Consider the following 15,446-nt stretch of genomic DNA (forward strand, 5'->3'; position numbering starts at 1 on the left):
TCAGGCTTCAAAAATACTTAGTCGTTGTTGCTTTAACTACTGCTATGTCCCTTTCTGTCTTTCGTCACCTTCAGGGGCTGCAGGTGTACATTTCACACATGTCTCTGTTGCTCAGTTTTTGTTTTCCCCAGTATTTTTCTCCCTGTGCTTCAGATTGGATATCTTGTACTGACCTGTATTTGAGTTCCCTAATCTTACCATGTCTATGTCCTGACTGCTATCAAACCCATGCAGTTAGTTCTCAGTTTCAGATGTGTTATATTGCAGTACTAGAATGGCCTTTTATTTATTTATTTTTATTTTTTTCAAGACAGTTTCACTCTTGTTGCCCAGGCTAGAGTGCAGTGACTTGATCTCAGCTCACTGTGCACCCTCCATTTCCCAGTTTCAAGCGATTCTCCTGCCTCAGCCTCCTGAGTAGTTGGGATTACAGGTGCCTGTCACCATGTCTGGCTAATTTTTGTATTTTTAGTAGAGATGGGGCTTCACTATATTGGGCAGGCTGGTCTCGAACTCCTGGCCTTGTGATCTGCCCACCTTGGCCTCCCAAAGTGCTGGGATTACAGGCATGAGCCACCACTCCTGTCCTAGAATGACCTTTTATAGACTCTAAGTCTCCACTGAAATATTTTTATCTTGTCATATATCTTGCCCATTGTTTTCTCTATTTTCTTTAATATACAGAGCTGGAAGAAAAACTGGCGGAAACTCCGACATGAGAGAATCGCAGAAGGGATGAGACCCAAAATCAGCATATAAACTTTGCTAAATCTCTGGCTGACCACAAAACTATACATGAGCTGGCAGTGAGCGGAGATCGTGCCACTGCACTCCAGCCTGGGCGACAGAGCGAGACTCCATCTCAAAAAGAAAAAAAAAATGCCAAAGCAAATTTGGGATAAGTGGAAATGACCCTAGATGGCATCTCAGTTCTACAGGTAGAAATGGATAGCAACAGAAGGGTGCATATGTGGGTAGACATATTAATAAAAAACCAGATGGGGGGCTGGTGGCAACCCAGCACTTTGTGAGGCCAAGGCAGGAGAATTTCTTGAGCCTGGGAGTTTGAAGCTGCGGTGAGCTATGATCGCACCACTGCCCTCCAGCCTGGGTGACAGAGCGAGACTCCGTCTCAAAAAAAAAAAAAGTTACTATTTATTTATTTATTTGTTATCATTCTTTTCTTTCTTTTTTTTTTTTTTTTTTTTTTGAGACAGAGTCTCGCTCTGCTCTGTCGCCCAGGCTGGAGTGCAGTGGCGAGATCGCCGCTCACTGCAAGCTCCACCTCCTGGGTTCACGCCATTCTCCTGCCTCAGCCTCCCGAGTAGCTGGGACTACAGGCGCCCGCCACCGCACCCAGCTAATTTTTTATATTTTTAGTAGAGACAGGGTTTCACTGTGTTAGCCAGGATGGTCTCGATCTCCTGACCTCGTGATCCACCCACCTCGGCCTCCCAAAGTGCTGGGATTACAGGCGTGAGCCACCGTGCCCGGCCTTGTTATCATTATTTTCTTTAAGAAATAATGTTTCAATCTGTTGCCCAGGCTGGAGTGCAGTGACGCAATCATAGCTGACTGCAACCTCAAATTCCTGGGCTTAAACGATCATCCTGCCTCAGCCTCCAATAGCTGGTGCTACAGGTGCATGCCATCATGCCCAGCTAATTCTTTATTTGTTTTTTTGTTGTTGTTTTTTTGGTTTTTTTTTTTGAGATGGAGTCTCGCTCTGTCGCCCAAGCTGAAGTGCAGTGGTGCAATCTTGGCTCACTGCAAGCTCTGCCTCCCAGGTTTACACCATTCTCCTGCCTCAGCCTCCCAAGTAGCTGGGACTACAGGTGCCCGCCACCACGCCCGGCTATTTTTTTTTTTTTTTAATTTTAGTAGAGACGGAGTTTCACCATGTTAGCCAGGATGGTCTTGATCTCCTGACCTCGTGATCTGCCCGCCTTGGCCTCCCAAAGTGCTGGGATTACAGGCGTGAGCCACTGCGCCCAGCCACACCCAGCTAATTCTTTTATTTTTTTATTTTTATTTTTATTTTTTTTGAGATGGAGTCTTGCTCTATCACCCAGGCTGGAGTGCAATGGTGCAATCTCAGTTCACTGCAGCCTCTACCTCCTGGGTTCAAGTGATTCTCCTGCCTTAGCCTCCTGAGTAGCTGGGACTACAGGCACCCACCACCATGTCTGGCTAATTTTTGTATTTTTAGTAGAGATGAGGCTGGGCGTGGTGGCTCACGCCTGTAATCCCATCACTTTGGGAGGCCAAGGCAGGTGGATTACTTGAGGTTAGGAGTTCGAGGCCAGCCTGGCCAACATGGTGAAACTACTAAAAATACAAAAAAATTAGCTGAGCATGGTGGTGGGCGCCTGTAATCCCAGCTACTTGGGAAGCTGAGGCAGGAGAATTGCTTGAACCCAGGAGGCGGAGGTTGCAGTGAGCTGAGATTATACCACTGCACTCCAGCCTGGGCAACAGAGTGAGACTGTCTCAAAAAATAAATAGGCCGGGCGTGGTGGCTCAAGCCTGTAACCCCAGCACTGTGGGAGGCCGAGGTGGGTGGATCACTTGAGGTCAGGAGTTTGAGACCAGCCTGGCCAACATGGTGAAACCCCGTCTCTACTAATAATACAAAAATTAGCCAGGTGTGGTGGTGCACGCCTGTAATCCCAGCTACTTGGGAGGCTGAGGCAGGAGAATCGCTTGAACTTGGAGGTTGCAGTGAACTGAGATTGCACCACTGCACTCAGCCTGGTCGACAGAGAGAGACTCTGTCTTATAAATAAATAAATAAATAAATAAATAGTGGAAATGGGGTTTTACCATGTTGGCCAGGCTAGTCATAATTATTATTATTATTATTTTGAGATGGAGTCTCAATCTGTTGTCCAGGCTGGAGTGCAGTGGCGCAATCTCAGCTCACCGCAACCTCCACCTCCCGGGTTCCAGCGATTGATTCTCCTGCCTCAGTCTGCCAAGTAGCTGGGACTACAGGCGCCCACCACAACACCCGGATAATTTTTTGTATTTTTATAGAGATGGGGTTTCACCGTGTTAGCCAGGATGGTCTCGATCTCCTGACCTCGTGATCACCTGCCTTGGCCTCTCAAAGTGCTGGGATTACAGGCGTGAGCCACCGCGCCTGGCCAATTCTTTTATTTTTAGTAGAGACAGGGTCTCACCTGTTGCCCAGACTGGTCTTAAATTCCTGGGCTCAAGCAATCGTCCCACCTCGGCCTCCCAAAGAGCTGGCATTACAGGTGTGAGTCGCTGTGCCCAACCCTGACTTTACTATTTAAAGCAAAAACAAGAATGCTTTATTTTGTATGTATAATAAGTAGATGTGGTAGATGACTGCAGCAGCCCTGGCGATGGCGCAGGTGGAAATACTCTACTGCTCTATTTTACTTGAAGTAATTCAATTCTAATTCTGAGAAGACTGGGATTAGTTAAAATGCACATTTTCATCTCCAGTGCCATCACTAAAAAACAATAATGCAAACACATATAGCCAGAAATTCAATAGGAAAATTGTGGAATACTAAAAAATATTGTATTAACACAAAAGAAGGCAGGAAAGGAGCAATAGACAAACCAAAAGAGATGAGACAAAATCAATAGTAACATGGCGGACCCCACTCTACCTTAATTCCAGCCGAAATCCCATGTGGGTGAAACAAACCCTCCGATTAAAAGGTCAAGATGGTCAGACCAGGCAGGGTGGAGGCGACGGTGTCTGGGAAGCAGGGGAAGCAGGCTGAGCCACGGCTTGGCGGGAAGGAGCAGGGGTGGTCCCAGTGCCCATCTCCGCATGGCCAGGGCCACCCGGGCCACTCTGAGTCCCTGCAGGAAGAGCCGGGCAGGGACTCATGGTCCAGGGAGCCTGCTTCTGGGCTGGGGGAGGAGGTCTGCTCTGGAGGGCCAGGCACGGGTGGGGCAGTTCCTGAGGTGGGGGTTCCGCCTCTGAGCCTGATGTCAGCAGGAGATACTTGTCCTCCCTGCCATTTCCTGGGCTGACTCTCGGGGTTGTCTCTACGGCCGGGTGATATGACGCCTACACAGCGAACACAGGCCCCAGGCAGCTGCCTGCTCGGGGTGTACGTGGAGATTCCTCGGGTGTACGAACTAGCAGGAGTGACTGTGGAGGCAGCCAGGACGTGTGTGCGTGTGTGTGTGTGTCTATGTGTATGTGTATATGTGTGTATATGTATATGTGTGTGTATGTGTGTATATATGTGTGTATGTGTACATGTGTGTATATGTATATGTGTGTATGTGTGTATATATGTGTGTATGTGTACATGTGTGTATATGTATGTGTGTATGTGTGTATGTATGTGTGTATGTGTACATGTGTGTATATGTATATGTGTGTATGTGTGTATATATGTGTGTATGTGTACATGTGTGTATATGTATATGTATGTGTGTATATATGTGTGTATGTGTACATGTGTGTATACGTATATGTGTGTATGTGTGTATATATGTGTGTATGTGTACATGTGTGTATACGTATATGTGTGTATGTGTGTATATATGTGTGTATGTGTACGTGTGTGTATATGTATGTGTGTATGTGTGTATGTATGTGTGTATGTGTACATGTGTGTATATGTATATGTGTGTATGTGTGTATATATGTGTGTATGTGTACATGTGTGTATATGTATATGTATGTGTGTATATATGTGTGTATGTGTACATGTGTGTATACGTATATGTGTGTATGTGTGTATATATGTGTGTATGTGTACATGTGTGTATACGTATATGTGTGTATGTGTGTATATATGTGTGTATGTGTACGTGTGTATATGTGCGTCCCTGGGCGCGTGGATGCACCCTCCCCTCCCCTCCCCTCCCATTCCCTCCCCTCCTCTCTTCTCCATCCTGTCTGCCTCCTCCATGCCTAGCCAGGGGCTGGTGCGCAGGGAGTCCCACGCCTGCTGGCTGAAGGGTGGGGCCTGTGCTTCCGCCCATGGGCAGCTTTGCCAGCACAAGGAGTTTCTCACCTGCAGCGGCTCCCGCACATAAATGCTGACGCGTGTGATGCCACGGTTTGTGCTCAATGGTTGCCTGATGCCCTGGAGAGAGAATGGCTTCTTGGGGACGGCAAATTAGCCTGTGTGTCAGCTTCTTGAGGGGGCATGTGGGGTTCTCCTGCTCCCAAATCTGCGCCTTCTGGTGATGTGCACGGCACAGCCCTAGCCCCAGACCATCTGCCTGTGCCAGTTCCCAGGTACCTGCTGTTGTGGGCCTCTTGACTGCAGACCTGGGGCCGCTGCTCACACTTGCGAAGACAATGGAAGGCCATTCCCCACCCCCACCCCTGTTCTTCTAGCCGTGCTAGGAATGGTCATAAGGTGTGATATTTTGAAAACATGAGCTCTGTGTCCAAGAGTGTGGCCCGGCCCGCTACACTGGCTGTCTGGCGCCCTGGCTGCTGTATTTTGGTGACTGAGCCTTTTTAGCTTGCAGAGCATGTCACTTCCAAGATGTTTTGGACTGAAAAACCAGCATGCAGAGGCCTATTCTTATCAGCTGTCCAGGGACACCGGCTGCGCCTGGGGGGCCTGGATAGGGGTCCCAGACTGTCCCCTCTGTGACACACTCGTGACCAGCCTCACACATTCACATGGCCCAGCTCTCGTCCACCTTTCTTTTTTCTTTTTTTTTTTTCTGTTTTTGAGACAAGGTCTCAATCGGTTGCCCAGGCTGGAGTGCAGTGGTGAAATCACTGTAGCCTCAACCTCCTGGGCTCAAGTGGTCCTCCCACCTCAGCCTCCTGAGTAGCTGGGGACCACAGGCATGTACCACCAGGACTAATTTTTTTTGTTTTTTTTTGAGACGGAGTCTTGCTCTGTCGCCCAGGCTGGAGTGCAGTGGTGCGATCTTGGCTCACTGCAAGCTCCACCTCCTGGGTTCATGAGATTCTCCTGCCTCATCCTCCTGAGTAGCTGGGTACAGGTGCGCGCCACCATACCAAGCTAATTTTTGTATTTTTAGTAGAGACGGGGTTTCACCATGTTGGCCAGGCTGGTCTTGAACTCCTGACCTTGTGATCCGCCCGCGTCGGCCTCCCAAAGTGCTGGGATTACAGGCATGAGCCACTGCTCCCGGCACAAGGACTAATTTTTTTTTTCTTCTCTCTTTTTTTTTTTGAGACGGAGTCTTGCTCTGTCGCCCAGGCTGGAGTGCAGTGGCACAGTCTCGGCTCACCACAAGCTCCGCCTCCTGGGTTCACGCCATTCTCCTGCCTCAGCCTCCTGAGTAGCTGGGACTACAGGCACCCACCACCATGCCCGGCTAATTTTTTTAGTAGAGACAGGGTTTCACCGTGTTAGCCAGGATGGTCTCGATCTCCTGACCTCGTGATCCGCCCACCTCAGCCTCCCAAAGTGCTGGGATTACAGGCATGAGCCACCGCGCCCAGCCCACAAGGACTAATTTTTTTATCTTTTGTAGAGAGAGGGTCTTGCTATGTTGCCCAGGCTGCTCAAGTGATCTGCCCGTCTCAGCCTCCCAAAGTGGTGGGATTACAGGTTCAAGCCACTGTGCCTGGCCTTTATCTACCTTTCAACTCCCTTCACACCGCTGTCCCTGCCCCGGAAACATTGGCCACGGGGGCTAGTCCTCCGTTGACCCCCTGAGCCAGGCTCCAGGTCCGGCCACCCGCTGTCTGCAGCACACACCTTCCCGTCACCCTGGCAGGGCTGCATGGCACCCACGGTGTGAGAGAGGAGGCTGCGCCTGAGAGGTGCGGGAGTGAACCTGACATGCAGCCTGTGTGTGGCCTGGGGACCACTTGTTCTGGCTCTGAAGTCCACTGGGGCTCTGGGACCTCGGTGGGCCCTTGAGTCCATGTGGCTTGACCCTTGGTTGTTTGGGGCCTGCTTCCCAGCTGCCAGCAGAACTGGGGCTCCCGTCCTCACTCCTCCTGCAGCTCGGCTCCAGAGCTCCAGGGGCCCGGGCCCTCTGCTCAGCTCATCCTCTGCTCCCAATAGGCAACCCCCCCCCCACCCTTGAGAGGGGGTTGCCCTATGCCTGTCCCTGTGGGGTCTGGTTGCCTATTCCTGTCCCAGCACCTGCCGGGTGGTCAGGTGGAGTGGCTTCAGGGGCAAGGCCCCCGCTATTTTTAGCACTTTCGGCTCCTGTAAACACCTCTCCCAGCCTCTCTGGCCCTGGAAGCCTCTCCTCCCCAGCACAGTCGGGACTGCGGCTGTCACACACCCCTGCAAGGCCTGGAGGAGGGTCCCTGAAACTTTGTGCAGCACCTGCCCTCTCTTGCAGCAGAGATCGGCGCTGCGTTCCCAGCACCTTCAGCCGCTTCTCCCCAGAGCGGGGTGCTTGGGTCCAGTCGTGCGGTGTGGACCAGGCCATGCTTGGGGGCGACAATCGAGGCAAGTCCTACCTGCAGGAATCGGTGTGCTGAGAAGCAGGGCTCTGCACACAAGCTATATGTATTCCCACACAGCCACCACTGCCATCCTAGGGGAGCAGCGGGCCACTGCCAGGCATCCCACACCTCCCTGTGTGACAGCAGACTGGCCAGCTTTGAGCAGCCCCAAACCTGTGCAGGGACAGCTCTTGGTGTTCCTGTTTTGCGTTACCTTTTCACTGTTTATTGAGACAGCCCAGGCAGCATCTTGGGGGCTAATCCCGGGGGCTGAGTCCCTGGAGAGGGGGCAAGGGCAGTGGCCTGTGGCTGCCATCAGTGCCTGTCCCTGTGGCCTCGGTCCCTGCGGCCTCGGTCCCTGTAGCCTCGGTGGCGCCTGCGTGGAGGGGGCCCCCTAATCATGGTGCCTTGGCTTTGGAATGTTCTGGGAGCTAGTCAGAACGGACATGGCTGCCGCAGCTGACCCTCCCGCCTGGCGAACTCTTTCTGGCTAATTGTTCTGTTTGTTTGCCCAGAGCAGGTGGGGGCAGGGCCTCTTCCATCCATTATCGGCTCACATGGTGCCAGGGAGGCACCGTGTGCACACAGGCTCAACATTCTGGTTTTGCCTGAATTAGCAAGAAGCAGCAGGGAGCGGGGTTTGAGATATCTGAATATTTGTGGCTGTGCAAACCCAGAATCAACAAATAATAATCAGCAAATCAAGAAAAATTACATCAACAATCAACAAATAATAATACACCAGGAATCCACTGGTTATGAGCGCAGCTCAGCACGGTGACATTTCTCAGCTCATTGATGTCCCTTCCTCGGTGCGTGCTGAGTCCTTCCTGTGTGCCGAGCCCGGTGCGAGGTGCTGGGGCCCAGTCCCCTGGGTTCACAGCCCAGGTTCTGACAGAGGTGGGTTCTAAAGACTCCCGAAGTGGTGTGCAGTCTCTTCTTACACCCTTGTCCAGATGGCCGCGGGGCCCATCCTGCGCCCTAAAGAGCAGAGTCAGGGCTAGGAGCTGGGCACAGGCGATTTTTCTGGGAGATGTTCCCCGGGGGTCTCCTGGCGGGAGGCTGGTTGGGGCCACTGCAGGTTGGGGGATGGAGCTGGTCACCTCTGTGGGAACCCAGGGCTCAGTCCCCCCGGGTACCATATGAAATCATGTGTCATGCGCCTGAGGACAGCCAGCAGATGGTGGGGGGCTGGGTGTTTATCCAGGGACTCTTGACCCAGGGTTGAGGGTTGCCTTGGGGGTGACAGCACTCCAGCACTTTCCACTGCAAAGGGTCCTTGCTGGCTGCAGAGAAACCAGGGAGCTTGGGGGTCAGTTCCACCCCTGGGCTGGTGTGGGCCTGACACAGGACCTGGCCCTGTCTGGCACTGTCTGTCATGGCTGCGCAGAAATTGGGGTGCAGGACAGGAAGGCGGAGAGCAGTCAGACCTGGGCTCAGGGCCAGCCCCGCGAGTTCTTCAAACCCCATGGCATCTGGAAAAGGAGGCAACAGGGATCGAGCCTCAGTGGCCGATGTGACAGGAGGTCTGCGGGCACAAGAGGCCCAGGGAGTAAAGACAACACAACCCTTCCAGCACCCAGAACGGCATGGCGGGGCCTGCAGACACAAGCTTTCCAGCACCCGGAGCAGTGTGGCGGGGCCTGCAGAGAGCCTCCTGCGTGGCCGGTGCAGAGTGCAGCACCCGCCGGCAAAGCCTGCACGATGGGGACAGAGCCCCCTCTGGACGGGGGAAGAGAAATCTGGGCTGGGGATGGTCAGGGGGTGGGGCCTGAGGCCCCTGGAGCAAGTTATAGGGTTGTAACAGGAAGCCAAGAAAGCTTGCACTGTGCGGTGTGAGTGCTTGCTAGGGCGAGCTCATGTCCTGGAACTGTGCCCTGGTGCTGCAGGAGGCGGGAGGCGGAGGGTGCAGTTTTGTTTGTTTGTTTGTTTTTTGAGATGGAGTCTCGCTCTGTTGCCCAGTCTGGAGTGCAGTAGCACGATCTCGGCTCACTGCAACCTCTGCCTCCCGGGCTCAAGTGATTCTCCTGCCTCAACCTCCCGAGTAGCTGGGATTACAGGCGCTGGCCACCATGCATGGCTAATTTATGTAATTTTTAGTAGAGACGGCATTTCGCCATGTTGTCCAGGCTGGTCTTGAACTCCTGACCCCAGGTGATCCGGAGGGCACAGTTTTGCCTGTGGTTGCTGGAGGCCCCCGAGGGTGGCTCAGATGCCAGCACTGGCCCAGAGTTGTGTGGCCCTGGGCAAGTTACTTCACACTGGGCCTCAGGGTTCCCATCTCTAAAACAGAGATGATGGGCCCTGCCCTGTGGGGCCGCGGTGAGGATTCAGCAAAATCACCATGGGGTGTGTGCCCCGCAGGCAGGAGTGAGCATGGGGTGGGGGAAGCCTGTCCAGGGAAGCCAGTAACAACCATCATCATAAGGCACCGCACCGCTGCGCTTCCTTAGGACCCTCGCGCAGGGCTCCCGTGTCCTTCCACACCCCCTTCCCTCTCCCCTGCGAGAGTCTGAATCCTGGGAAGGGCCGCCTGAGCAGGCCTAGGCCCTCCTTGTACAGAGGTGGGAACTGGAGTGGGAGGGAGCTGGGGTGCCCCTAAGGGGCCAGCGGGTGGCAGGCGGGGATGAGCACACACCCAGGGCAGGGGGAGCAATCCCTCTTAATCCAGGGCCAACACGGTGAACATGCATGGTTTTTTCCCCCAATTTAAAATGAAAATAATTTTATTGAGACCCACGGACAAAACTTCTGTCCTGGTAATACTGATTTCCTAAGCTTATTTCTCAGGACTGGCTGCTGGGTCACAGTTTTCCTGGGGTGGGACTGAGCATCTGGTGGGCCCTGAGCTGTTCTGGGCCAGGGCTGCAACGTGGCTGTGGGCTGCTTGGCCTGTGCGGGCTGGACGCCAAGGCAGCCTGGGAGGCCCGCTGGAGTGGGAGGCCCTGATTCCTTCCCCAAAAACCTCGGGCTCTTGGCAGAGTCGTTTCCTCCCTGATTCGACCAGGGTTGAGTGCCATGGCCTCAGCACCAGAGGGACTCTTGCACTGGGCTCGGTCCACGGGGACCCTCCCTGCCCCCGTCCCGCCCTGGGTACTCCCTGGGCCCCCGTCTGCTCCACTGCAGGGCACCCCTTCCCTTCCCCCTAGTCTTTCTCAGATGCCTGATGACTGCCTCACCCCCTCACTTCCTAGGAACAGTCCACCTGCTGCGTGAGGACTCTGGCCCCGCACGCCAGGGGAATGACTTTGTCTGAGGTCACCTGGAACCTCCCATTCAACAAATGCAGCTCGGGCCCTACTGGCCCCCATGGCCCTGAGGAGCGAATTAAAATGGGGCACTCCCGTCCTCAAGATGCTTTGCTCCGTGTGACAGAAGGCAGTGACATACTGATTAGTTAGAACACAGGTCTTTACTGTACACAGGCTAAGATGTCTGCCCTGTGCAGTGTCCCACCTGTGTAATCTTACAAGGCTGCCCCTTGTGCAGTGCACCACCTGTGTAACCTTACAAGGCTGCCCTTTGCAGTCTGCCTCCTGCTCTTCCTCGTAAGTGTTGAATGCAGTTGCTCATTAACGGTGCAATTTGGATAGTATCAGTCCATGTTTGTCACTGAGATGTGCAAAGATCTCTACGCTGTGCCCACCCAGTGCCGTGCCTGGCACCAAGTAGGACACCAGTAACTGTAGAATGAGCGGCATTCAGATGTAAATGAGACTCTTTTTTTTTTTTTCTTTTTTGAGACAAGGTCTTGCTATGTCACCCAGGCTGGAGTGCAGTGGCGTGATCACTGCAACCTTGACGTCCTGTTCTCAAGAGATCCTCCTGCCTCAGCCTCCCGAGTAGCTGAAACTAGGCACATGCCACCACACCTGGCTAATTTTCATATTATTTGTAGAGACAGGGTTTTGCCATGTTACCCAGGCTGGTCCTGAACTCCTGGACTCAAGTGATTCACTCGCTTCAGCCTCCGAAAGTGCTGGGATTACGAGTGTGAGCCACTGTACCCAGCACTCAAATAAGACTCTTGTTAAGAGATGTTTGGAACCAACCCCACCAGGGTAAATGGAAGACATAATATCTATCTATGCCTCAGAATGTGCAGGAAAGAGAACACTGAATTGATTCCGCCAGCCCAGACTTTCTTCCCTTCTCTCTGTTGTCCATCACAACAACCTTACCCCACGGGACATTTCCACTCTCATCACAAGACAGCAATGGCCACAAAAGGACCCACTTGGAGGACCTTGGCAAGACACTCCCCAGACATGCTGGCTGAGTTCTGCTCCAAACTCCGGCTTTTGGAGGTGATGAGCTCACTGTCATCCAGCGGGGCCAAGTTCCCCATCCTAAGTATAGATGAAGTTGCATTCTTGGAATATATATAAATCCTTATTTTGGGATGGGCCTATTGGTGTCAGCGTCTGATGTCTGTGTGATTTTTTTTTTGACCCGTGTATCAGCAGGATGGTGATATACTGGGAAGGTCGTAAACTGGCCCGTGTCACCGTGAACAACACTGGCCTAAGAGAGGAAGAAAATGCATTTGGAAAGCCCAGCACTTGGAAATCCATCTGGTGGCGGGGAGCATGGAAAGGAGCTGGTGGCCCCGAAGAGTCACTCAAGGACACAACGGAGCCAAACACCCTTTTTCATTTATTTGGATAGGTGGAATTTAGTTTTAATTATTTAAGAGAATACTTCATGAGATATTTTCAAAGAGAAATGGGATCTTAATAATCTGGGGCTCATTACAGTCCTCGGCCATGAAATCTTTATACATCTCTGCTGGAGGTGCAGAGCAGCAGCCGGGCCTGGAGGACTGTGAACTTGGAGCGTGAGTGAGCAGAAGGTGGTGGCTGTGCTATGTTAGAGGCTTCATTTCCTTGTCTGGGGCCCTGAGTTCAAGGGTGAGGCCACTTCCCAGGCGAAGTCACGGGAAGGAGCAATTCCAACAATGGCCATTGACAATGAGGAGAACGGAGGCAGGCTGGACACAGTCACCAGACTCCGAGAGCCAGCCTGAGGAGACTCGGAAACTGTCCTCCGCCAACCTGGCTGAATTTCACTCTTACTAAAGTTAACCCCACTCGAAGACTGGGGAATTCCAGCACCTCAGGGGAGAGGCTGAGTTATTTTTGCAACCCCAAATTAAATGATGCGTGGTCACGGGCTGTGCGTGCCACAGGGCTTGATTTCCATTCCCGATTCACTCTTCCCTCCTCCAAGGTGCTCGGGCTCATGGAAACTGAGGGAAGCTCAGGGCCCTGAGGACCCACCAGGCCCTGGCCAGGACGCTGCACGCTGCTGGAAAGGAATGTCCGTGAGGGGCTCATGGTGGATTTTTAATCCCCGTTCAGGTTCCCCACCCTCACCCGAAAGGCCCCCGCCCTTGAGCTCCCCCGGCAGCCCTGCATCTCTGTGGGGTCTTCCCAGGATGTGCTACAGAAGCCCCAAGCTGCACACGACCCAGCTCCTCACAGGCCTTTCTCCCAGACCCACTCTCCTTAGGCCCCCTGCCCTGGGTGTCTGGGCCAGCCAGACCCCTTGCAGCCTCAGCAACCCCCAACAGCCAGCTGATCATCAAATCCTGTCAATGACAGATCCTAAGCCCACCTCAGACCAACCCCAATGACCCACTTGCCAGTTGGAGTCCCGGCCTCTACTCAGACCCTGGACATCACTGTCCTCCGGTCTGACTGGTGGCCACAGTGGCCACCCACTCTGCCTGCGGCTGCCTCGGTCCACACTACCAGGAGTTCCCTTCCTGAAGAGGATCCAAGGATCCCATCACACATCTCAGCAGCCTTTGCCTGGACCCCTCCGGATAGGATTCCTCCCTACTGGCCGTCTGTGTCCCGAGCACATGGCATCCTGTGTCTCTGCCACAGCCCATCTTGGGTCTGCTGCCTGAAGACCCCTCCTCTCCTCCCGAGCATGGAGGGCCCTGGGTGATCTTAAGAGGCGGTAGAAGCATTGCCTCCTTTCAGAGCCTTAGCAACTTGATGGACGTTATGGAATAAATGAATGAATTCTTCTCCAAAAGAGGGAGCAGGGGTTCTGTGTTCCTTCTGTCCACCATCATCAAGGAATCAGAGCACATCTGAGATGAGGGGACATAGCAATCCTTTGCTCCTCTTCACTGATTACAGGGAAACTGAGGCAGAGGTGGAGCCAGCCCCTAGCCTCCTGACTCCCAGGACAGGCCAGAGTCTACAAGACCACAGTCTCCTGAAGGGGATTCCCAAACTGCAAGATCGGACCCTGGGCTCCCCATGGCTGGAGCAAATGCCTCTGTACGTCCTCCCTCTGGAAATTCCTCCCCGAGGGACCCTCCAGAGAGAAGGATGTGACACTAACTCAGGACTCTCGAGGGTTCTTGGGGGCACCTTTGAGAAGAGTCCAAGGCACTAAAATAGACTGAGTTCCCAGGAGTAAACAACCAAACGGCTTAGTTAGACTCCTACTCGGAAAGTATGCCTACCTGTATCCCTATGCTGCTTAGACACCCCACCTCAGCAGAACCCCGCTAGGCACTGGGGCCCGGGTTCCCTGCATCTCGCCCACTGTGTCGGCTAAGACCATTTCAGCTACAAGTATGAAACCTGACACAAATGGCTTGCGTGATAAGGAAAGTAGTGGCCTTTTCCAAGGAAGGACTCTTGGCTCTAGGCTCACCAGTTTGGCCCCTTGGTGGCATCTGCTTGCTTGCTTGCCTGCCTGCCTGCCTGCCTGCCTGCCTGCCTCCCTCCCTCCCTCCCTCCTTCCTTCCTTCCCTCCTTCCTTATTTCTTCTTTCTTCTTCCTTCCTTTCTTTCAGCAGAGTCTCTCTCTGTTGCCCAGGCTGGAATGCAGTGGTGCAATCTGAGCTCACTGCAACCTCCACCTCCCGGGTTCAAGCAATTCTCCTGTCTCAGCCTCCTGAGTAGGTGGGATTACAAGCATGAGACACCATGCCCGGCTAATTTTTGTATTTTTAGTAGAGACGGAGTTTTGTCATGTTGGCCAGGCTGGTCTCAAACTCCTGACCTCAAGTGATCCACCCGCCCCAGCCTCCCAAAGTGCTGGGATTACAGGCGTGAGCCACCGCGCCCGACCGTGTGTACATGTTTTTGTGTGGACAGGTGTTTGCATTCTTCTAGGGCAGGTACCTGGGAGTGGGATCTGTGGGTGGAAGTCATTTTGACAAAATGAAAGCGCACCTTTATTTAAGAGGTTAGTGGGTGGCATCAGAGTGTCCTGAGCACTGGAGAGGGAGGTGGGAGCTGGAACTCTGGTCTGGGCTGTACTGTGTGGTGACTATAGGACCTTGGTCAAAGGACTTCTCTGAGTTGGTCACGATGACAAGGGGGCAGGAGTGGACAGGCCCAGCCCTTAGTGGGTACTCGCATCCCCCAGCCCCTGGGGAAGGAGCTAAGGTTTTCCTGACACCTGTGCTGGGAGAGATGATGATACCCATCTAGAGGGCAGAGAAGGAACAGGACGTGGGCCTGAGCCCTGGCTCCCTGACAGAGCCTTTCGCTGCTCAGAGCCAGAAGACAGCATTTCCCTGCTGTAATCGCCACCGATTTCCATTTGCACTTTAATGCCTACCCCATTTTGCTCTTTTGTATCTCCTTAGACTTGAGCGTAAACCTTAGCTCATTCTAGTGAAAGCCATGCAAAGCTCAGCCAGAAATTTAATTGTATTTACTGAGAAGCTAATAAATATTTACTACAAAATTCATTGCTCCGTAAAATTGCAGACAGCACTTTCTACATGCTTTTTCAGCTGTGAGGCCAGGCTGGGGAAGAGGGGGAGACACTCTGGGAAGGAGAGAGGAAGGATCCGACTTGTTTCCTTGTTAGAGCTAAACTGTGGTCCTCCCTCCAACGTTTTCTGCAATGGGAACCCATCACTTGCCATGACTTTGATCTGAGCCTGATCGTTTCATTCAGAAGGAAAGCTTTCCTACAAGCAATTCATTTCCGTTGCATTTCCAAACCAGATCTATTTGATTATGCATGGGAAGCTTACAACATTTTCCACTGAGACGGTTTTTGAATTA

The 15,446-nt window shown here is 52.9% G+C and overlaps 1 protein-coding gene across 1 annotated transcript in view; it reads left to right on the forward strand.

The window, feature by feature from the left end:
- Nucleotides 1–1,005, forward strand: part of RCOR1 (REST corepressor 1) — a 150,461-nt gene extending 149,456 nt beyond the window's left edge. Inside the window, exon 13 of the transcript XR_008513373.1 lies at nucleotides 685–1,005. The gene's annotated coding sequence lies outside the window, so the exon portion shown is untranslated. The remainder of the gene's footprint in view (nucleotides 1–684) is intronic.
- Nucleotides 1,006–15,446: the final 14,441 nt, after the last annotated feature.

This window comes from Pongo abelii, chromosome 15 (assembly GCF_028885655.2).
Source record: "Pongo abelii isolate AG06213 chromosome 15, NHGRI_mPonAbe1-v2.0_pri, whole genome shotgun sequence".
In the NCBI taxonomy this organism is placed as follows: Eukaryota; Metazoa; Chordata; class Mammalia; order Primates; family Hominidae; genus Pongo; species Pongo abelii.